This window comes from Canis lupus, chromosome 5 (assembly GCF_003254725.2).
Source record: "Canis lupus dingo isolate Sandy chromosome 5, ASM325472v2, whole genome shotgun sequence".
NCBI classification, from domain to species: Eukaryota; Metazoa; Chordata; class Mammalia; order Carnivora; family Canidae; genus Canis; species Canis lupus.
The window spans coordinates 70,552,698-70,577,360 of NC_064247.1; the positions used below are offsets into that span (position 1 = coordinate 70,552,698).

At 50.8% G+C, this 24,663-nt stretch overlaps 1 protein-coding gene and 1 long non-coding RNA gene across 5 annotated transcripts in view; one reads left to right on the forward strand and one right to left on the reverse strand.

The window, feature by feature from the left end:
- LOC112646716 (c-Maf inducing protein) overlaps positions 1-24,663 on the reverse strand; it is a 231,258-nt gene that overhangs the window by 162,492 nt on the left and 44,103 nt on the right. The gene's annotated exons all lie outside the window — the stretch shown is intronic.
- Positions 4,072-13,317, forward strand: LOC112646721 (uncharacterized). Of its 2 annotated transcripts, XR_003127827.3 has the most exons (4): positions 4,072-4,458; positions 6,166-6,321; positions 12,191-12,264; positions 13,132-13,317. It is a non-coding gene; the product is annotated as an uncharacterized LOC112646721 (long non-coding RNA). The 2 variants fall into 2 exon arrangements; XR_007410956.1 differs by lacking the exons at positions 12,191-12,264; positions 13,132-13,317 and adding an exon at positions 7,265-7,441.

The window sequence follows — 24,663 nt, forward strand, 5'->3', positions numbered from 1 at the left end:
AGTGGTGACGAATGTGAAGATATTCGAGATGACCATAAGAGTGGGAACAGGGTATGAAGAGAGATCTGTGCGTACGGTCCTCACCAAAGGAAATGTGACATTCCAGGTACATGGTAGTGACCATAAAAGTGTCTTTTTTCACATCCAAGCTCACAGATTCCCTCAACTCTATCCATAGACCTGAGGATGAGGACTCTTGGAAGTCAGGAGCTTTCTTTTCATTCCCTTTATTTTACTCCTGATGCTAACATGCTCCCTGCACCTAGGTGGAGACCTGGACAAAGTGAGAGCAGAGATTCAAAGAGATCCTGCACACCCTCATGCACAGCAGCACTAGTCGCATCAGCTAGGAGGTGCAAACAACCCAAACGCCCTCCAACAGATGGACAGAGGAGCTAAATGTGGTGTGTACACACACAGACATGGATCTAGAAAGGAGAGAAATTCTGACACACATTACAGTAGGAATGAATCTTGAGGACAGTGTGCTCTGTGAGATAAGCCAGCCACAAAAATACAAACAGTCTATGATTCCACTTATATGAAGTACTGAGAGGAGTAGAATTCCTAGAGACAGAAGGAGAAGGGGTGGCTGCCAGGGCTTGGGGACAGGGAATGTGAAGGCAGCATTTACTGGGGACAGTGTTTCAGTGCGGGAAGACGGAGAAGTGCTGGAGATGGGTGGTGGTGATGGGTGTAGAGCAATGTGTGTGTCCCTAATGCCACAGAACCGTATGCCAGAATGGCCAATTTTATGTTATGTGTATCCGACCAAATAAAAAATAAAGCAAAAAAGGTCTCTGTGGAACATGGAAGACCGTCACCGTTAAGAAGAATGGCCTCCCTTGTGGCCGGGGACAACCTCCTGGTGGCTCTGAGCTGGGCTGCCACGTGAACTGCCATGCCACCACGGGCATGTCACTTCACCTCTCTGGCCTCACCTCAGTTCCCACCTCTATAAAAGAGGGCCATGCTCACCTGCCCAGCACAGGGACGAGCACGTCATCCCACCGGGACTTTCTGATAACGCTGTGAGGTAAGTGGCAGCGTGACATCACTTTACAGCTGACTCAGTTAACCCTACACAAAGTCACCCACCTGGACAGGGCTGGCAGGCTGGGCCACCAGATGAATTCTGATGTCCAGGTCTGCATGCGTTTGCTTTTCCCCAGATATGACCGTCTCCTTCACCACACTACCCCCAGAGCCGATGAGCTGGAGGCTTGAGATGCCTGCTGACAACAGGAAGAACCAAGCTCTGTCTGGCCCCCAAACAGACTTCTCTTACAAGCAAGGGATGGTGGCACGGCCTCAGCAGGTCACAGGGCAGTGTTCTCCATGAAGCCATGGACAGAGGTGGGGTCAGAGGAAGCCACAGTCAAAGGGATGGAAAAAGGACCCAACCCGTGGTGGACGGATGCCTGCATGCTGTCACAAGTACACACACACACACACCTGAGGTCCCAATGACTCAGGAACTGGTAGCTGCGAGTTTCTGCCAGCATGCCAGGGGTTCACTTTTGGTTCAAGAGGCCCCCACGTTGGGAGAGAGCTGAGGGATGAGGTCAGCCTTACGTCCCCACTCCCTGAGCAAGGAGGCTGTCTGAGCTCAGTGCCACTGGATGGGGACTCCCGGTGCTCAGCTGAGCCAGGTGCTGAAGGTAGTTGGGGAAATGGGCGCAGCACTCCTCCAACAACAGCGCTGTCAACACGTTTCCTTTTAAGACTGCATTATAGGCCATGATGCCCTTTGTGGAGGCGAGGGGTTGGCAGTGACTTAATCAGGTAAACATGGCTGGGCTGGGTGACTCGGAAACCTGGATTCGACAGACTGAATTAGTCAGCTGCTTGGCCGGGGACCAGGCAGGCCTGAGGTGCTCCTGCCTCTGGAGTCCCACCAAAATGGGGGCAGGGTAGGGTGGCTATCAAGCCCACCAAGCAGCTGAGTGATTGTGGGCTCTGCAGGCCCACTTACAGGACAGGGTGAACCTGTCCCCCATCTGTGGCTGTTCCCCAAGTAGAACAAGAGGGCAGACACAGAGGTACTCTGAAGCAGTGAAAAGAAAGGGCTGGATCTGTATGAATCAACAGACGCAGATCTCAGACACAGAAACCAACAATGCCCAGTGGAGAAGCCAAGTTGTGAGCACATTTTAAAAACATACCCAAAACAAAGCTACGCACTGTTTACAGTATGTGGAAGTGTTTAAGTCTAATGGAAATACCCACACCAAATTTATGAAGAGGGGTACCTAGAGGCAGGTAGTGAACTACAGGTGAATGTCAAGGTAATCATAACTTCTCCGGTAATATTTTATTCCTTTGCTTAAAAAGACAAAGCAAGGGGATCCCTGGGTGGTGCAGTGGTTTGGCGCCTGCCTTTGGCCCAGGGTGCGATCCTGGAGACCCGGGATTGAATCCCACTTCGGGCTCCCGGTGCATGGAGCCTGCTTCTCCCTCTGCCTATGTCTCTGCCTCTCTCTCTCTCTCTGTGTGTGTGACTATCATAAATAAATAAAAATTAAAAAAAAAAAAAAGACAAAGCAAGGAGAATAAAATATTAACAGTGGTCAGTTCTGGGCAGGAGAAATGTCTTTTTTTTTTTTTTTTTTTTTTTAAGTACTAGTGTTTCTTGCTTTCTATTTGTGTTGCCTGACCTGAAAGTGACTTTGACACCTGTATATGGTCGAATTCTGCTATCTATCCGTCCATCCTAAATTGTGAATCTTTTTTAAAAATTCTCAAATTCAAAAAGAAAAAGTGTCTCAGAGCATGGAGTGTGTGCTCCAGTGCTAATTAAATGGGATCCCTCCCCGACGGAATCCAGAATCCTGGTGCCACATGCCTCTGCTAGAAGGCACTCCTCCACCTCTGGCTGTTTCGGGGGGGAAAGAGGTCTTCCCACTTCCTTAGACAGGCACTTGAGGGGGCCTGGGTGTCCTGCAGGGGATGCATGAGCACAAATGTCCGGAGAACTAGCCATCCCTCTTGTTTCAATCCAGGTATAGCCACCTGGCGCTTGGCTCTGATGGTAGGATCCAATCCACCAATCACACGCCCGGAAACCCAATGACATCACCGATCACCAATCGGAGCGCCTGACCAACATGAGTGAATTGTGTTGCCACACTAGGTTGACAGGATTTCAGCAAGAGGCAGAGACACTTGACATTTCTTTTCCCTTGGGAAGCCTTATCAAGTGTAAATGTTGGGCGTTGCCCAACACTGACACCAGCCAGCAGCCCCCATGTCCGCCCGCGCGGCTCCTAAATTTCAGATTTACTCTTAAATTGTAACAGTACCCCTTGAATCCTGCTTACACACTTTCCCTCCCTCATTTCTAGATAAAAAAGAAACATCATTCTGCATGCTACATTTCACTGTATCACATATTCACCTTCCTAGAGGGAAATTCTGTCAGATTTGGGATGACAGAAAGGAAAAAGAAACATTCAGAAGGCTTTTTTTTTCCCTCTCTCTGATCTCATCAACCCTCAACTGAAGAGCAATATCACCTGCTTGAAAACCAAAGTGACACACACACACACACACACACACACACACCCGGCAAAGTGTGACCATTTGGGGAATCTGAATGTAAGGTATGACGAGAGTTTTAAAAACCATTTGGGTTTCTCTTGGGAGTCCACCATCCCACAGCTGCCTGCAAACAAAGGTGGCCTCCCCTTCCGGGAGCCAGAGAGATGGGCTTTCTGGGGAAGCTCCCCACACACCCTGCCTGCTGGATGCAGGATCCATGCACAGTCCCCTCCCCAGCTGATGTGCCCCTGGAGACACTTGGGCCCCTTATCTTCTGGAAGCAGAAGCAGAAACGCCCCTGCACAGCCCTGTCCTTCCAAGAAGCAGCGGTAGCATTTCGGGGAGGCAGCAACCTCAATAGTCACCAGTTTACGGAGCAGAGCGGCAGTGGGGGCAGCTCATGTTGCTCTGTTCAGGGGGCGGCGAACACGGAGCCACCACTTAACTGAAACCTCTGCTGTCTTCCTGCCGCTGCCGACCATCACCATAGGAACCACATCCTGCTGCTACCATGGCAACCGCGCAGTACCATCCGCTCCGTAAGCAATGATGCAGCGGCCACTCAGGAAGGCTTCCTGCAAGGCCAGGGGGCTGATGGGGTCCTGTGGTCCACAGCTACAAGGACTAGGAAGTGACAGAGAGAACCCTTCTGAAGCAAGCAGTATTTTGGTTTAAAAGCCCATCTCCTGCTCCTCAAAAATTCATTTGCCCCCAGATTAAATCCTTTTGAAAGTGCATTCCTATTCTTGGGATGCAAAAACCTCCAGGGCCAAACACATCAGGTAAAAGCCCTCTACAGGTACCTCTTTCAATACATGGCCACGGCTCAAGGGGAGACAACGGACTGTGTCAGCACAGGCTCCTAGAGTAAGAACCACAAGCTCACTACAGCAGCCCCTGTGGCACACCAGGCACTGGGTAAGGCCCTTCCAGAAAAGGCATCTGATTCCATCCTCACAACCATATTCATAAATCTAATTCCCTACTTCCTACTCACATCTCACAGAGGAAGGAAGCTCAGAGAGATTAAGTGAGCTACCTGGCATCACACAGTACACTGGGCAGAGCTGTCTGAATCTCTAACTCATGGGCCCGGAGAAATTCTGGTCACCTTTATTATTCCCAATGCAGTGTTCCATGAATCAGGCCCTACATGTTAATAAGAGCTAATACTGATTTTTAATAAGCATTATTTTAGGTAAACATTCACAGCTACTCCATAGAGACTGCTTACTCTATGCCAGGCATTATATCAGATCCCTTACATGGAGCATCTTTTTTGTGTCTTACAGAGTCAGTGAGGTGGAAACCTGTATAGATGAGAGAGTGAGATGCAGAGAGGTGAAGCAATTTGTCTGAGGGCACACAGCGGGCAAGAGGCAGACTTGGGGCTCACAGCTGACCAGCTGGACTCCAGGGCCCAGGCTCTCAGTCACCTGCTACACTGCATCCTAACAACACAGCCAGCTGAGACACAAACAGTAGACCCTGGAGACCTAGCACGGCCTCCCACCCCAAAGGAGTCAGCTATGCTTGGACTCCACGAAGCACACACACATTTACTCCCCAAACAGCCTAGGATGTGCCTGTCAGCACATGACACATTTAAAATGACACTGCTTGGCCATATAAGAGCACCTGTGGCAGCGCCCATGGCTGCACCCCTGCAGGGCCCACTCCCCTCCACTGTCCAAATCTGGCATAATGACGGCTTTGACTAATGGCCCCCTTCAGCACAGAAAGAGCCTCTCGGGGGGCGGGGTCACAATTTCAATGCTCCCTCTTCATCCCGAGGCAGACACTTCCCATCCACTACTGTCCAGGAAGACAGAGCCCTTAACCTTGAGGGTTTGTGAGGAGGAAACAAGAGTCCAACAGGCCGCAGTCCCTCACACAGGCAGTTCCATGGCGTATAGATATGCAGAGCCACATGAAACTGCCATTTTGTAGATTCAAAGTGGTCAACTTCTGGGCGACCACATATGGTTTATTCTAATGTCTCAGCTCCAGAGCAACTACACTTTATTAATAAGGAAACTGAGGCTCAGAAAGGCTAAGGGATTGCCCAAGGTCACAGAGCCAGGAAGCAGGAGGCACAGACAGGAGCCTGGTCGAAGTACCATCTGTACCATGCAATGTTGTTTCCTCGCCTGCCCGGGGGGGCCGGGAAGCCCAGCAAGGGTGTGGTGGAGTGGGAAAACAGACCAGAGAAACCACTTCCTGCACTGTGTGAGTTGAGGGGGCCAGGAGGCTAGGACTTTCTCTGGGGGCCCAAGCTCTGCTCTCATTTGCTGTAGCGGTTAAGACCGGTAATCCAGGGGTTTTGTTTTACATTTTTTAATCAATACCAATAGGCACAGAGCACAGGAAGCAGGTAGACAGTGGGTTTGAGCTCAGCTGGCTGGCACATACTACACAGGGCTACCTGGGAAATAAACAGGGTCATGTGAGCCAGGAGCCCAGCACCATGCCTGGTTCACACGCAGTGCACTGCAGACATTCCTTCCCTTGTCCACAGCCAGTCTCTGAACCTCTCACCAAACTGAAGGGGTGTGGCCCAGCCTCATCACTTTGGGGACTCTAGTGGAAAGTCTCTCTCACATCTGTCCCCTCCTCCTTTCCCAGACAGGTCCGGGCATTTCCTGTATTCCATTCTCCACGATAAGGCCACTGTTTTCATTCATGACCCTGACACTTCTCTTCATTTCCCAACTCGGTGGTGTCAACAAGCCCAGAGGAGAGCCAGCAGGCCGGGTGAGCTGACCCCTTGGCAGATGGCAGGTCAGTTTTAGAATTGTGACAAATTTTCTGCGCTCAGCTATCTTTCAACCAAATAGAGAGCCAAATAGGAAATGGAGGGCTGAGATCATCCATAGGCTTTAGCCACGGGGGTCTCGAAGGGAACTTAGGAAACAGTATCCCACTGACTGGAGCCTTCAAAAGAGCAACTAGTCCCCTAGCTGCATTACCGGCTTTCTCTTCCACCCCACCATATATATACTTGCACATGTGTGTGCATACTTGTGAGCACACACGTGCACACCTGCACATCCAAGTAATCAAGGTGGAGTTGGGAGAGTAGAGTGGTGCTCAAAAAGACTCCTTTCATTGACTTTGCCTGTGAAGAAATTCCACAAATCTGCTGGTGTCCAATTTCCTAGAAAATCCAAGACTATAAAAGGTTCCCATTGTTGTGGCGGGAGGTCAACATTGAAATAGATGTTTCAAGCCACTGCCAACTTTGTGCCATGGCTGAATCTTCCAAGTCTCCAGGAAATATCTAACTCCAAAAATGGCATTCCCAAAGGGTGGGATCGTTTCTGATATGTTCCCAAGGGAGTCGCTGCTGCTCTTTTGGAAAGTGTTTTCCAGCCTCCCTGGTGTCTTGAGGGGAGATTCCTTGGACACAGTGGCTCAAACGTGAGAATGGGGGAAGGGGTGTTCTTTCTCTTGAGAGCCCATCACTTATTTTACAATTATGCAGCTAACATGTGGATGGAATGTTGTCATAAAAATTCGAACAATACAGAAACATAAAGAGCAAAAAGCAGCAAAGTCCCCGTTACCTGGATTTAATCTCACTCACCTTCCCCAGAGATAATCCCTTTTATCAATTTGGGGTGTTTCCTTGGAATCATTTTTCTAGGCATTTATGTACATGTAAAAAATATACTTTGTGTTTTATGTGTTTGTGTAACAATGTGTCTTACACATCTTTCCACAGCTACACATTGGACATTGACTTTTCTTTTTCACAGCTGCATCATAATCCACAGAATAAATGTACTAAAATTATTAACCTAGTCCTTCACTGATGAACTTGGCCACCATCTCTAGCTTTTCACTCTGTTCCCTTACACGTCCTTGGGCATGTCTCTAGGTGAGTGAAAGAGAATTTCCTTAAGACAGACAAACACCTAGGTGCTTTGCTATTTCCCAATAGGCCCCTGGATTCGGCAATGAACAGCCAGACCTGGTGCCGGCTCCAGGGAGCCAGGAGTCCAGAGTACCCAGCCATCAATGAGACACCTAGGCTGGGGAGGCAGGGTCGGCCTCTTCTAGAGGGAACACAGAGCTGGGTCCTATGTTAGAGCTGGCCAAGACAGAGGGACAGATGTCACAGTGCCCAGGAAGAGCACTAGGTGGAGATTCCAAGCCTAGGAAGAGTACATGCCTGCAAACAGCAGGCAGGAAGAGAGTGCGTGTGCTGTAGGGAGAGAAAGCTGTGTAGCATGACTGAGATCCTACAGGAGATTGGTGGGGAGCAAGCAGCAGACTGGAGGTAGAAGCCATGATTCGATGTGTACTTCAGCGAGGGCCCAGGGGTGCCAGAAAAGAGAAGTGGCTAAGGGGACAGCCCAGACTGCCTGCGGGCCGCAGCAGGCTAAGAGTATGATAAGTGGCAGAGAGTTCCCTGCACAGAAGACCACAAAGGGAAAATGAACTATGGCCCAGACCCGCAGCTGGGTGATGGGACTAGAAATCACTCAGAAGCAAGGACTATGGGATCTTCACCTGCTGGATCAGTCAAGGTCTTCACCAAGACAGAAGTCCCTGGAGTGTTTGAACCAAGGGCTCTCAGGCAGGAAAATGGATGCAGAGGCATGGCATAGCTGAGACACCAAATGGGGGACAATGAGGGGACCCAGAGGTCAGCACCAGCAAGACGCTGCCATCACCTCTTGGTGGGAGGCACAGAAGGAGAAAGCAGAGCTCCTGAAGCCCAGGGGCTGGCGACAGAACCACAGGGCCTGTCCGGTGGCAGGTGGAGCCACAATGGAGTCGCAGCTGCTGTCAGAATTCCGGGGACAGAGGCAGGGGGAAATCCCCTAGCCTCCCACCTGCTACCTCCAGTGGCTGAACCCAGAGACATGGGCACCTGGGACAGGCAGTCTGCCCAGCTCCCCAGCTTCCCCCATCCCCGCCAGAGTAGAAGAAGGGTGAGGAACCAACCACCCAGGGGGGGGAACTGGTTCAGACACGCAGAGCTGAACATCCAGGACCTGGAATAGCGCCTGGTGCAGGAGACACGTTTGCTAAAAGAATAAATAAAGCCAGGCAGGGATGGTTTCAGAGCCCTGCCAGGCCGACAACTGATTTCCTGATAGCTATCGAAGCTGTTCTCAGGCTGACGAAACACGCCTCTCATTATCCCCGATCCTGGCCCTGCACTCTCAGGCACTCAATAGAAAATCGATAGTGTGTTCTCTGAAGCAGCAGCCAAGTGGTGCCCGCCTGCCCGGCCCTCAAAGCCAGACCGGACACACCCCGCCCCTCACATCCCCACACACGTCCGCACCACCCAGCAGTGATCTATTTCCACATTTTAAAGCAGGAGGGACCCGGAGGTTCAAGGACAGGAACCAGGAGGCCGAGATGCTCCGCTGGGCTGTGAGTCACTTTGAAGCCTCCGAGCACAGAGGGAGAGGATTCAGTCTCACCTGCCCAGTTGATCCTGAAATCCTGGTCAGGTTCTCTGGCATGTCCTGGCACAGAATAAAGGCTGGTTGCCAGTACATTTCTCTCTGCTAGTGTCGTGCTTCGGTCCAGCTGGGAGAAGGCACAGGGAAAAGGCTAAAGGCTTTGGGGATACCCGGCTCTGTTGGTGACTGGCTGTGTGGCCATGGATAGTCTCCAGCCTCAGCTTCCAGCTCTGGGAAATGGGAAAGACGTGGCCTCCTTCCGGGACTGTGGGAGATTTACGAAGATAGCCCCTGATCCTCTGATGATGTTGCTCTGGTGAGCTGTTCCTGGCACCTTCTGGCACTGGAGTAAAGGGCCCCCCATTCTGGGTTTCTGGTCATCTTACCTGATAGATATTTGTATTAACATTAACCAGAATGATAATGCCCAGCATTGACACAGCACACACACATGCCGAGCATCTACGGATTTCATACATATTTGGTCACTTATACTTCACAGCCCATTTTATCAACGAGGAGACCAAAGCGCAGAGAGGTTTGGAAATTAATCCATGGACACGCAGTTAGTTTTTAAGTGGTGGAGCCAGAGCCCACACAAGTTAACCGCAAGTACCTGGTTACGCTAGCACTACCTATTACAGCGTGCCCACTACGTGCAGGAACTATATGCTACAGCTTCACACGGGTTTTCCCATTTTATCCTCACAATATCCCCACTTTGTGGATGTAGAAATGGCAGGTTCAGTGAGGTCAAGCCACTTATCCGAGGTCACAGACTAACAAGTAGCCACACATGGTGCACTTGTTCTAGAATCACACTCCTGCCACCCCCACCCCACCCCCAGGGCCAAATGTGTTCTTAAGGTTGACTTCAGCTGCCTCTTCCTCCCTCCTTGTGCCATTTTGGGAAACTTCTCTTACCCTAATCCTCCAGGGGTGGTCAAAGCCTTGCCAAAGGGGAAGCTTTCCTGGTCCCTCACCTCCTCCCTGCCCACCCCACCCCCTAACCACATGGGCTGGAACACCTGCCCTCCTCCCAACAAACCCAGACACAGACCCACCCCTCAAACAGATGGGAAGTGTCACCGGATGTTGTGTAGTAAGTTCATGAAATCATCCTCTACAAACAAACACATTATTTTGGGGATGAGGATTCTCTGGGCTTCAACAAAGCTGGCAGCATTTTGTGTGTGTGTGTGTGTTGTGTTGTGTTGTGTTGTTTTTTAAACTAGCAGTAGCAACCAGAACAGAAGCCCCATGGTCCATTTTGGGGCCAAATCACAAAGCCTTCCTTCAGCCCCTGATTGGGCTGGGCTGCAGAGGCAAGGATGCCTGGCCAGGGCTAAGGAGAGCAAAGCCAATATTGTTGGAGCAGAGACAACAGTGCAAAGGCTGCGAGTTAGTGGACTGAAAACCAAACCCGGAGATTTTGAGAGCTGGAGTTTTAAAAATTCGCACCAGCAAGGAGTCTGGCAACTGAGTTGGGGGCTGACTCATGCCTGTGCCCCCTGCAAAACAGCTTGGCCTGGGAACGGGGGCAGCCCCATTCTGAGAAGGGTCCAGATCCAGTGCTCATCCCACCACCTCAGTGTGACCCTGCAGGCTTAATCCCAGCTCTGTACATGCTCAGCCCCAGAAAGGTGTCCTGACGCTCAGAGAATCAAAGGCCAGCTCTATCTGCCAGCCAGCCTCCCTGGAGAATCCCAGGGTGGAAAGGAATCCAATCCAGCCAGGTGGTGCGACGGATCAGCTTGCAGTCCCTTCATTCCCTGGACAGCCGTTTCCGGAACACCTACTATGCGTGGGGCCTGAGCCAGCACTGCTGGCCTCTGGCTGGGACCTTGGCAATGAGGCCAAAGAGAAAGGTGGCACCTAGGAATAGCCTGCTGGCAGGCAGCCCCCATAGCCTGGGCCTGATGAGCAGCCATGGCCACAGGCCTGCCCCACTGAAAGCTTCTGTCGAGGGGGACTCTCTGACTGGCTAACTAGATGAAGGACTCAAGAGATTCGTAAAGGATTTAGGCAAGGAACAGAAACCAAAGTAAATGGCTCCCTCCAACCAAAGGTGTGACAATCTGAACATCAAACAGAATAGGTAACTGCACTGAATTTTGGTTACAACTCAACAAATATAAATGTCAATCCATGAATTCATAGGAGAGTAAAAAAACTACAAAACAAACCTTTGGAGGATCCTAAAAAAACAGCTCATTACCATAAAACTTGGTATAAAGGGGAAGAAGCAAGCTTTTCTCCCCCTGCCTTTCCTGTATGCACTGAGCATCAGAACAACCAAGTGGCAGATGAAGAAGCGAAGCCTCTTTCAGAGTAATTCCATCTAATGAATAAAGTGAGAAAAGGTAGACTCAAACTACGTGTGCTCCGCGCCCTTGGTGTGTAACGGCTGATGACCACTATGCGAACAGATGGGCTAGGCAGCCAGCGCCTGAACCGCCTCATGAATCATACCCACCGGAGACCCAGCCCCAGGAGGTGCGGGAAGCCCACAGAGCCCCTACAAAGAGTACATTTCGCTTCTTAACCCTCTGTGTCCAACATATCATCACTTCAACAGGTGATCCACATAGCACATCACCAGTGAGATATTTTATTTTATTTTTTTTTAATATTTTATTTATTTATTTAGGATAGTCACAGAGAGAGAGAGAGAGAGAGGCAGAGACACAGGCAGAGGGAGAAGCAGGCTCCATGCACCGGGAGCCTGACGTGGGATTCGATCCCCGGTCTCCAGGATCGCGCCCTGGGCCAAAGGCAGGCGCCAAACCGCTGCGCCACCCAGGGATCCCTTAAATTCTTCTTTCCATTCTAAGTCTTCAAAATCTGGTGCGCACATCACACAGCACATTTCAACTCAGATTGGTCCTTTCAAGTACTTGGTGGCCATCGTACTGGACAGCACAGGTCCAGAATGAGCTAGACAGCCACAGGATGTACAGCAAATGTACATGAAGGACAGGGCACAGAGGAACATGATCAACGACACCACAGGGAAGCAATCAACAGAACGGGAACACAGAAGCCATATTAAGCAAACATAATGTACAGACGGTATTTGGATTCTTATTTGAACAATTCAACAAAAATCATTTATGAGACAGCTGGGGAAATGTGAACACTGACCGGGCATCTCATATCACGGATATGGTAGTTTATTAAGCATTGAGAATGGCACTGCATTTATATTTCTTTCTCTTTTTTTTAAGATACCTCATTTCTTAGAGAAACCTACGAAAGTAATCTCCAATGAAATGACAGGATGTCAGGGACTTACTTCCAGGTAATTCAGTGGTCAGGGGAGAAGGGTGCAGGGGAGGGTAGTTCAGTGACAAGAATGGCTGTTGAGTTGGTAACTGTGGAAGCTGGTGACAGGCACACAGGGGTTCACGAACTCTTCTCTGTGGTCAAATGTGTTTTCTCAAATTTCCCAGAATGAAGGTCTGATTTTTTTTTTTTAACTAAAGAGAGAACCGTCAGTCTCAGGCTGGACTGAGACAGTAGCAGAGAAGGGTGGTGGAGGGTAGCTGAGCAGAGGGAGCTCTGGAACTGCACCTCTGAGACCTGAATTCCCGAGCTGTTGCTGGCTGGTGACAAGTCTGTGTCAGTCCCTATAGCTGCCAGCCCTCAGTTTACTCCTCTGCTCATCCTGACAGTGCTTCCTCACAGGGTTGTCTTAAGGATTAAATAAAATAACCCACACTAAGTGCTTAGCCCAGGGCCCTTGATAACATCAGGTGGTCTTATTACTATCCCTACTGGTTTCGTCATTGTTATCAGGGGGTGAGGACACCGGAGATAGGGTGTCTGTCACGGGTACATCTCCAAGCTACGTTCTGGTGCTCACCCAGGAAGTGAAGGCCCCAATACTCGGTCTGGGGTAGTTCTGGGGCAGCTCTGAGGAGCAGATGTCTCCCTGTCCCCAAATGGGCCATGAGAAACACAAATTACAAGAGGAAGGAGAAGGCAGTGTGGTGGGAGGACGCTTTGACAGGGTGTGCACAGGGCAAGAAGCCAAAGCCAAAGCCAGTCGGGCTTTTGCCAAATGTCCCATCAGAGATAAAAGAAAAGCATCCTCGTCCGAAAGTGTAAATGTAAATTGATCAGAAAATGAGGTTCTATTTGCCAACCAGAATCAATTTAAACGCAGGCACAGGCCTCCAGGGCAGGACTTCTAGATGGAGAGAAGGACACCTGGAGTTCCACCCAGAGAGGCAGGGGGAGGCCCGTCCACTCCATGCCATCCATCACACGGTCATGCTCCAGCCACCAGAGGACATTGCTCCTGCCCATCCTCTGACCAGGGAGACAGGAAGACAGGAGTCTGGAGGTCCTGGGTCCCAGGTAAGACCCAGCCATGGAGACGTAGTTGTGGCACAGGGCCAAACAGATGGTTGGTCCAACCATGCCCTTGGGGGGCCCAGGCAGTATTCAGGAGCTGCTCCAATATTTAAGGGAAGAGTTCTGTGTTGGGGCTACACTCGCCCGACCTGCTCAGGATGACCAGAGGGAGATGGACAGAAGGGCAGGAGCAAAAGGCAGCCAGCCATGACTCCAAGAGCACCCAGCCTATCATGAAGGTCATTCCCATTCTTAGTGCTGCAAAACCTCAAGTTCAGCGAGGTGCCAGAGGTGATACAGCCAAGAAGCAGAGGAGCCCCTATTTCAAACACAGTGACTACCTCCAAGCCCCACTCCCTCCATGGCATGCTGCAGGGCACCTGGGCAACAGGGATGAAGGCATACAAGATGGGTGGTCCTGCCCACTGCTCCTCTCTAGTTGTGCTTGCTCATCTGTAGGATGGACCTAATAAGAGTAGTGAGGACAATGACCCAGGATCCAGGAAGAGGGCCTGCCACGCAGGGAGCTTGCATCACCTTCAGAGACCTGTATGAACCTGCTCTTCATGGGGACTTGCTGGTTTTTCTCCCTGAAGAGCGGTCTTTATTTAAAAAACAATAAATCAATGATTCCCTTCCCATCATGAAAGCTGCTGCTCTTGAAGCCAAGTGAAAGGGAATCTACATTTTTAGTAAAGAGCTGAATTCCTGGAAACAGGGACCCTTCCAGCCAAGCAAGAAGGGGGCTCAGCGCTCCAAACATCCAAATTCCACTTCTTCCCAATGAATGCATCATGTGCTTCATTTTGCAAGCAAGTGGCTGGCAAGGCCAAAGGAGGCCGGTCCTGGGCCAGTGACACTTGTCCTCCTTAGCATTTCCCAGCCCGGGCTGCATAGTTGCCGAAGCACACGGCATAGAAGGCCCAGGTATACAATGGCAATCCCCATCCTGGTCCCTGCTCACTCTGCGTGCCAGCCCAGGCCTCCAGGACCCTTCTCAGGGGGCACCCTCCCAGGGCAATGCAGTTTGGAAATAGCTGTTGATACTCCAGAGGCACATAACCTTTGAACAAGTGATTCCGCCTCCAGGAATTTATCCCAGAGATACCCTTGCTTGTCTCAAAGATGCATGCATGTGGCAGATGACTGCAACATTACTTGGAAGGGCAAAAGGCTGGAGACACACCCATCAGAAGGGGATGGTGTGCAGTTCCATACGGTGGCGTACTCTGCAGCCACAGCGAGAAAGCGATCTGTAACAATCTCCTATCACTGTTCGGGGGAAAAAGAATACAGGAACCTGTGTGCAGGATTCTGTGACTTGTCTACACAAAGAAAGAAATACACATACGCATGCATCTGCTGGTGTGGACCTAGACTATCTCCGGAGATGAGACAATGCCGTCCTTCACAGACAGACACAAGGCTGGCCTGCTATCCCAGGGAAGCCCGGGCGCACGGAGGCACAGCAGTACTGGCGTGGTCACAGCAAACCCTCCCGAGAGCCCAGGATTCTTCTTCCTGCAACAACCCCAAAATAGAGAAGGCAAACGCTCAGCGACCCACATCTACCCCATCTGGAAACTTCACTCAAGTCATGTGTTTAATCTTAATAAGCCTTGAGAATTTTTCTATCCCACTCCACATCTGCATTTGCTCTAATAACAAAATAGTATTTTAAATGACTCCCTAGTTAGATTGTTTAACCTTTCCCCCCCTTCACCAAATCTTCTAAAATGGACACTTCCAGAAAGGGGTGCCATGTTATCAATTACCCCCCAGTTAAGGTACTTAACCTTTCCACCCCTCACATAAAATGCTCATTCCAAGAGGCTGGAGCCATATTTTAAATTACTTATTAGTTAAATGACTCAATCTTTTCCCTCTGAATCGACAAGCCAAACAGATACATGGAGAAGACACGCTGGGTGAGCCTGTGCTTTCTGGAGCTCCTGACATCCCCATGGGCTGAGATGAGGAGTCTGTGGCCTGCCTTCAGTGTCTGCAGAGGGCAGGAATCCAAGACCCCAGAGAGCTAGGGCCAGCCAAGTGGCCTCATCTTAGGGTGGGGAAAAGGATGCAAGTCATTTCAACATCAAAGACACGCTTTAGAGGCATCTAGATGGCTCAGTTGGTTGAGTGTCCAACTCTTGATTTAGGCTCAGGTTATGATCTCAGGGCTTCAGACAGAGCCCCACATTTGGCTCTACATGCGTGTGCGTGCACATGCACGCGTGTTCTCTCAAGTAAATAAATCTTTAAAAAATAAAATACACGCATGCGCACACACAACGCACTTTATTTTCTTCCTGCTTCATAATCTTTGTATTTGGAAAACATTTCCCCACCTCGACCTGGTGTTCCAAAGCCATTACTAAGTTTTGTTTTCATCTTCATTTCCAATGTTATTTCCATAGCATAAGAACAGTTTTTAAAAAACAGTAAATATTAATAAAAGGAAGGATGGGTTTCCCTGTGTGATATAATGGTTGAATTGACCCAGGACCCACATCTCAATAATAAATGTCAAGATTTCACTGGGCTTTTAGAAGGACTGAACCTTTCTCTGGGGACCCTTCCTCACTATGGTCTCCTCAGACCCCAACTCAGAAAGTACCATAAGAGCAGTTCAGGAGTACAAATTCAAAACCACACCAGCCTGGATCCAACCTCAGCTCAACCAGCATCCCGCTGTGCGACCTGGAGAACGTTCTTAACCTCTCTGAGCTTTCGTTTCTTCATCCATAACAAGAGGCTAAGGACAGTCCCACCTGTTCTGGTTGCAGGAGGATGAATGGAGCTGTGTGTAATCTGCTGAGCATGATGCCCATTACATAGTAAGCACCCAATAAAACCATAGTTTGTATCATTCCTGATTTAAACTAGCCACTATTTCACACCAAGGAGAAACCCAAGGTCCCAGGAGGGAAATGATCCTGGTCAAAGTTTCAGAGTAGTTTTCTGACACGGCTCATAATTTCTCCCCTCACACAGCCTGATGGAAGTAGACAAGACTTGCGGTTCCCAAACCAACAACACTCTAGAGCCATCCTTCACTAGGGACCAGAAACCCAGTGCCGAGGCTCCAACCTGATGTTCTGGGGCCCACGGGCTCTGCCACCTCTGAAAACTGGAACATGAATGGCAGGACAGAATCAGCAGCCCTAAAGCTGTGGGAGTCGTCCGGACCCAGAGGACCCAACACATCTGGGAGCAAGAACAGGCATGAGTATGGCAGCGCCACTATCCCTAAGCAGGCACAGCCTCCTCCTTTATCTGGTACATGATAGGTTCCTCCCCACCCCTGCTCCCCACCACCCCCTAGCTCACAGGTGTGCCTGTATGGCACTCCGGCCAGTGAGACATAAAGTGAGGTGTGCCACCTGCACACATGCATCCCTGGTCCTCCCCTTTGTGACAGCAGAAGCAAGTGCTGAGATGGGACCTCTGTGAGTCTGGGTCCTGGGGTATTCCAGAGACGAAGGAGAAATAAACCTGGACTGTGTAAAGCTATGGGTGGGCAGGCTCCTTGTCCCCATGGCAGAGCCTCACCCATGTGGTCACTGCAAAGGTTCAAAGAGCAGGGCCCAGGGCAACGCTTCTCAACCCTTCTATGGCAATAGACCAGATTTTTTTTTAAATTTGTAATTTCTAATCCAATACTTCTGAAAATACAATAAAAATATCACTGTAATGTCAAATTAGAAGTTTCTAGACCTCACTCTCTTTCACTGGACTTGTCTCTTCACAGATAGGCCCCAATCCCCAGGCCACACCTGTAGCGCCATAGTCCGTGGAGAGAGACAAATGCAGCTCCAGTCCCAGCTCTGCATTTTCTAACATTGGAGATAAAATTTACCTGCTCCAAACCTTGACTCTGTAGACTGAGAATTTTCAGGTGAAGATTTATATAGAAAACGCATAGAACACAATGCCAGGTGTGAAGAAGGCGCTCAATAAATGTCAGCAATTCAGCCCTGTTCTGTCCTACTCCCAGGTGACAACATCTGTCACTCCCAGGCCCCACGACTAGCTCAAGGATCTGGAGTGGGGCCACAGGCTTCAAGCGGCCTCAGAGATCCAGGCACTGGTTTGAGACTCGGAATGTGCTTCCAGACACCCACTATCAGGTAAGGTGACCAGACTGGCATCTAAAGAGGGCCTTGGCAGACTGCCTCGTGGTCCACTGAGATCAGAGCATAACATCTACTGCCTTAGCTCCATGATGAAAATCTTACAGTAATTTATAACCATTATGAAACCAGTGTTTATTGCCAGTTGTAAGGTGCCTCTGTGCTCAACACTTCTCAGAAACTACTGCCCCTCACAATGCCCCTGTGAGATAGGAACAGGGAAGCCTATCCTGCAGGAGAGGAAACTGAGGCACAGCGTGGTTGGGTAACGTCCCTGCAGTCATGCAGCAGAGCTGGGTCTTGTGACTCAGGGCTGGCTTCACTCCAGAGTAGGGTGACCAACCGTCCAGTTTTCCTGGGACTTAGGACTTTTGATTTTAGAATGGGGACAGTTCTGGGCCAACAGGAATGCGCTGGTCACTTACTCTAGACCTATGTTCTTTAGTCACCATGTTTAGCGTGTGCTGAATGAGGGCAGGTCTTTAATAAAATATCTACCAGGAGGCTGGAGCATGTCTTTGCTGAGCAGTCTGTCTGGGAAAGCCACGTCCCATGACATCCTGCAAACATAGCTAAGGACAGAGACAGGGCATGATGGATGCACACCAAAGATAAACCGATTACCTGGCACCACACAGCCTGGGCGCTGGCCCTGCCCTGAGGCCTACTCAAGAATGGAAACTTCTAAATACCAGCCCTTAACCAGAAACCTTTTCCTGACTTGGTTTTTTTTTTTTTTTTTTTTTTATTTCAAACAATAGGTAATCAGAATACGCTCAGCTAGTGACATACTGTCACAATTTGCCAAACAAAGCAATGGGAATAGGATCATAACGGTAATACTTTGCATTTCTTAGAAGGGCAGGTCTTGGGTGTGACTTCATTTCCCAGCACTGCAGGCTGTGTCTCATCTCTCCCTCCTCACACCACCCCAGAGCGATGCCCAAATGCCTGGCATGGGAGAGATGCCCAGGGGACAGTCGGTGAATGGGTTGATACAGGCAGACCTCTCCATTCTGCAGAAACTAAGGCATCCCCAGGCTACACAAGCTGGATCCTCTATGGCCGTCACCTTTCCCTCCATCACTCCCATGAATTGAGCACCCACAGAGTTGCCGGAACTGTCCTAAGTGCTCCATACATAAGCCAACCATGTGGTCTCTCCTCCAAACCAGGAGAATGAAGTGAAACGGGCACGGCTGATAATGATACCAGTACTATAAATAGGTATGAACTGCAACTGTCCCGAGCAAACAGGATAAGTGGTTACCCTGCTGCTGCTCCAGAGGAGCTCAACTAACCCTACCTAGAGAAGCGATGTAGCTCAGTGGGGACAAGCCTGGACTCTGGGGCCAGGCTCCCTGGTCTAGAGCTCAGTCCTGCTACCGACCAGCTGGGCATCAGTTTCCTCATCCATACAACAGGGCTAGGGGTTAGCTGTCTCCAAGGGCCATTGTGAAGATTATATAGTTCATGTTTGCAGAGCCTAAGTACAAGGCTTAGCATGTGGTGGGTGCATTATGTGTGTTTATTGAATAAGAAGTCCTCCAGCCATCCCCAGGGGAGTACTAAAATCATTGTTTTACGCACAAGGAAACTAAGGCATAGAGAGCTTATGTAACTTGCTGGTTGGTGGCAAAATTGAATTCAAGTCTAAGACCCAGGGCCCATTTCTTGACCACCTTGTAGTCCTGTCCCCCACCCTCTCAACAGTTGGCTACTATGAATGGCAAGCAACAACATACTCTCTCCCCATTTCGAAATTTATGACACGGGTCAAGTAGGAAGTGCAAGGAGCCTTGCATCCACGTTTGGCACAGGGTACTGCTGGAGCTCATCCTGGGCCCAGAGAGCTGGCTGACTCAGGAGAGGGGATCTCGGTCCCTTGAGGCAGTGTGGCATTTGCAAGACCAATAGGCACCAGCCTGGATGGGGCGAGCACTGCTGCCCAGGAGGCACACGCCAAAGTTCCACTTTTTCTCTCTCTCACCAAATTACTCGATCTCAGACATTCCTCTGTAAGACAAGACTGAAATGCAATCTCAACCCTACGGGGCCCAGTGGGATTTCACCAACACAAACTGCCGAGTCCTCCAGGAAAACGGAGGAAGCTTGCCTAAAGTTTCAGATTCTCGGTAGATCTTAGAAAGCTCAGGCACTCGGCAGCTCCTGGAAGCGGCAGGAAGTGGTTTGACTTTGCTTATTTTCCAAAGGATAACCACCAGATTTGCTCATAAAAACTTTTTAACCGATTGGCAGAGGGCACCTGCGTAATCAGGTGGTTTCTCATCTCCTTGGAGCTTTCTTCCTTTGTTAGCTCAATCTGTGGGGCTTTCAAAGAAACGGGTGCTCAGGGCTCAACACAGCACAGTGCTTGGCACATGGAAAGAAAAAAGGAAAAACTGCAGGGAAGGGAGGAGGAAGGGGAGGGGGGGAGGGAGGGAGGGAGGGAGGGAGGAGGAGGAAGGAAGGAAGGAAGGAAGGAAGGAAGGAAGGAAGGAAGGAAGGAAGGAAGGAAGGAAGGAAGGAAGGAAGGGAGGGAGGGCATCTTGCTGAAAAGTCAAAACTAATGGAAAGAAAAGTTACTGAGGCTCACTCCAGCCGGTGGCTCCACACCCAGTGGTCCTCAGGCAGCACCGACCAACAGCTCTCAGGGTTAAGGGGCTGAAGCTGGTAGCACACACCAGAAGGAGGGGCAGAGATGAGGAACGGCTCAGGTGGCAGAAGGCAAAGGGGGGACGCGCTTCCTCACTGGAGGCTCGGTATGTTTGGGAGAAGGAAAGCAGAGGCTCCTCCAGCCGAGCAAGGTGCGGAAATGAGTCCAGACAAGGACGTGCTGGGGAGCCCAGCAGGTGAGGGGCCAAGGACACGGGGGTCGTGGCCCAGAAGTCCGTGGACGCTTCTGACGAGGCCAAAATAGAAGAGAGTCTCACCCAGGCCAACAAGCCCAGACCTGCCTGTGAAAGCAGAGACAACTGCGGGTCCCGGACAGGACAGGACAGGACTGGGCGCCGAAGGCGTGGTGCAGAGTCAGAGGGCCCTGCCGGGGTGGGGCTGGGGGTGGGGAGGAGCAAGGAGCTCGGTCAGGAAACCAAGGACCGGAAGGAAACGCGAGCTTCCTGCCACGGACTCATGGGAAGCCTCTGGAGCAGTCACTTCTGCTCCCTGGGACATGGCCGTGTCCTCAGCCCAGTCCAGTGCCAACGTTCACAGATTCCTGGGGGCTTGCGGGGCTGGGTGCTGGGGTCCTGTGCCAGCTGAGAAGATGGATAGGAAGGAGGCCAAGGGAAGGCCCTGACAGAAGGAAGAGGAGCGCTGGAGAGGCCACAAGCAGGGGGAGGGTGAGCATGGGTGGCCTCAAGTGAGCAAGCCTAGACCTGCAGAATCACTTCCCTCTCCAGCCTGGTGAGCAGGACTCTGGAAGGAACCCGAAACAGGGCAAAGCGCAGGCTGTGTGAGACTGAGGAGCATGTTCTCAGACGTGTGTGCTGTGTGTCCTTCCACACATGTGTGAGGTATGTGCACCCATGACCTTAAGAACGCGTGCGCAGTGGTCACATATATATGCTGTGAGGGGTGTGTGTCACGCTCACACATGCTCACGGGGCAACGGCGTCATGCCAGGGCTCCAAGCCGGGACTGGAGCCAGGATGGGACTGAATCTGGGCCCAGCCCTATACTAGCGGTAACCCTGAATAACTGACCTGACTTGTCCACCTCTCAGCTTCCTCACCTAGAAGATGGGGCTAATATGGTCACTAACTCATGATGCTATCAGGGGGATTAAATGGATTGTGTTTATAAAGCACTTAGAGGCGGCCCTATAAATGCTACAGATGTGTACTAAAAAAAAAATAAGTATGTGAGTGTGCGAGAGTGGTTACAAAGCTGGGCAGAGACGCCTGTGTACATCCAGGTGTGCACAGCACAGAATACATGGGAATGTGCACACATGCAGGGCCTGGGAAACGTGGGCTGAGTGTACATGCGTGTGCAAGATAAGGTGTATTCGGCTGTTCCAGAACATGTGTGCTGTGTGTAACCACGATGCCTGGAGGAGGAAGTATATGCAAGTGCTCAAGACACATACTGCTCATGGACCAGTGTGGCATGTGAACACGTGTATGTGTGTGTGCAGGGGTGTGCAGGCATGTTCTGAGAGCATGCATGCATGTGGGTTAGAACCACTAGGAGCGAATCATGGTGAGCACAGGTCTAATGACACCACTGGGAAAGGCAGCTCTGAGCAGCATGGGTGATCATGGCCAGAGACCCAGGGGGACCCCTCAGAGCTGCTGGGAGCCTCCAGCAGAGTGTGAGTGGAGAAAAATCGAGGAGAAAACCCAGACCAGCAAGGCTGGGGACACGAGCCACATCTGACTCAATCCTGTGCTTCAGGAAGGAAGGGAGGAAGGAAGGAAGGAGGGAGGGAAGAAAGAAAAGAAGGGAGGAAAGCAGGAAGGGAGGAAGGGAGGGGGTAGGAGGGACACAGACACATGACATCACAAGGGTCATCCACTGGACACATTTGTGTCAGGGGCTGCACACCCATTATTCCAGTTCACCCTCTCAACAGGTCAAGGAAGAGGACCAGCTCCATTTTTTCAGACAAAGAAACAGACGAACTAATTTGCCCACAGACCCACAGCTGGGATTGCGGGCTTCTGGGCCAGCTTCATTTGACTCTAATTGTCCTCTCAGTGACCACCCTGGTCTGAGAATGAATGAATGAACACCAATGACGAATGAAGAACGCAAGCACGCACAATGAATGAACAAACAGACAAACAAACAACAATGAAAAGGAAACTGAAACTTCGTGCCCAGAGAAGGAATGAAGCAGAAGCGCTGGCGGACGCACTGGGCCCACGCCACATTTGGGAAAAGGCCAACTCAGAGAGGTGTGAGCAGTGGTAATAGTGGCGTGCCAAGGACCCAGGCCCCCACACTACAAAGCCAGAAAGAGCCTTCTTCACGGGCCCTGAGGCGCCTGCGCAGAGGGGGAGGCCGGGTGTGTGTGGAGGTTTCCAGGTCGGCCTCTGTCAGCACAGAGTCAGAATGCAGGCCTGGCAGCTCCATAGAGGGGACTTCAGTGTCAATTCTGAAAACTGGCATTCCAAGCTCTGCTCTAGTCCTGTGGGATTTTAGATTAGCTAGATCTCCACTGCCAAGGCCTGGACACTCTTGGAGAGCCGCATTGCCAATGCTGGACGTCACCAGCAGGATGACTTATCACTGTGACTTCTCAAAGCAGCCTGTGTCGTAAGGCCCGGTAGTGCTCAAGCTGATGACAGTGAAAGTCCCCTTCCCCCCCACCCCCACCAAAACCCTTCCAGAAGCTTCCAGGAGAGTCCAGGGGCTCTTCAGAAAAGGATCCTCAACCCCCACCTTGACATGCTTAGCAAACCCAAACTCCAACTGGGCAGCTCTGAGCAGCCTTGGACAAGTGGCTCAAGCTAGCCAAGTGCCAAGCTCTTCCTCTGGGGTAAGGAGCCATCATATAGTGGGTGTTATGGAGGGAGAGGACCCTGCCCAAGGTAGAAGGTCGTAAGACACACAGCAGGTCTTCTCACAGGATGGTTGTTCTTAGAAATGGCAGCTATCGGGGGCCCAGAACTACCTGGGCAGAAGGGAGCCCCCAATTGCTGGGTCCCATGGCTACGGGAGGCTGCCAGGCAGGGCTGGAAGGGACTCAGCGCAGATGTCATGGGCTGTGTTCACTGGCCCTAAGCTTTATCCTCCCCTCTCTCTACAATGAGACCCTCCCACAGCCCAGAAACCCCACTGTGTCTGCAAATCCACCTCAGGCCCTCTTCCAATACCTGAACTCCCCGCCAGTACAGGGTGAGCCAAAAGCCCCACTGCCAGGATGCATGTGGGCACCCCCAGGGCTGCTTTCCAGCTGGTGCTGGTTGCTCCCACCTAAACCTGCCCTTTGTCCCACTCTCCACCCCGTTCTGTTTAACAGAATGTTCTTCTTAGACTCGGATTGTTTAATTGGGAAGAAGCCCATCAGATGGAGCATGAGTTTCCCAACTGTGTTCCCTGGGACGCCCAGATGGGCTTTCAGGGGTATCTGTGGGGGCTGACCCCACCTCAACCTGGATGCCACGCCTTTACAAACCTTCTCTTCATGATGTTGTTTGAGGATCGTTGTGATACCAAAATCATGAAAGCATGTGCACAAAAGTTCACCCAATTTGACAATGAAAACCACTCCCTGCTGTACGCCCTGCCCCGATGTGCTGCTTAACCCCCTCCATGGCACCCACCATTACCGTAGGCATGTTTCATGTACTTTAATCTGTTTCCCGTCCCTCTCTTCCTGACCAGTAATGCTTATGAGGGCAGGGTGTTGCTTTGGTTCACCACTATATCCTCAGTACAACAGCAGGCACAGAAAAAGACTGCCTTCACGTTCATTTTTTAACTGACTAAGTGCAATAATCGGCAGCAATAACTAGAGTGCTCACTATGGGCCTGACTCTTGACATGTGTCACATGTGGGAAATCACTTAGGGCTCACATCTACCCTTGGAGGTAGGGCCCATTATTATCCCCATCATACAGATAAGAAAACTGAGGTACAGCTGAGCTGACAACCCAAGCTCTTCAACATCTTTAAGGCTTCCCCCCTTGGTCACCAGCTGTTCTACTCCTTCCATTCCTCCTGGTGTGGTCACTCTGTCCAGGGAGGGTGGGGATTATGTCACAACCATGCATGTTTAAGGCATGAGATGGAGAAGTCAAAAACTTCCTGTCTAGGTCAAGGAATAAGGTAGAAGGAGAACAAGAGCCAACAGTGAAATAGCTGAGTGGAGCTAGCCGACATCCTTGAAGGATGGGTGCCTGCCACTTGAAGAATGGGTGCCTGCCACTGAGCATCAGGGAGGACTTCCAGGAGGAGGGGACAGTTCTCACAGATGCCATGCTAGGGCTGCTTCTCCTCTACCAAGCTAGCTCCATGGCCTCAAAACAACAGCAGTCAACAGCTTTGATGTGTCAGTGATTTCTTCCATAAAACACAAAGGAGGAGGGACCCAGAATATCCCAGATTCGGGGATACATCTGTCTGCCCTCTGATAAGCATGTCTGTGACTTCAACCAGCTCCGGATCCAGGCCCTGAGCTGGGCAGAGCCACACCAGCATGGTGAGTGCGGGACGCTTCCCCACTGTCCTCCCAAGTGGACCGCACCCAAGCAGTCAG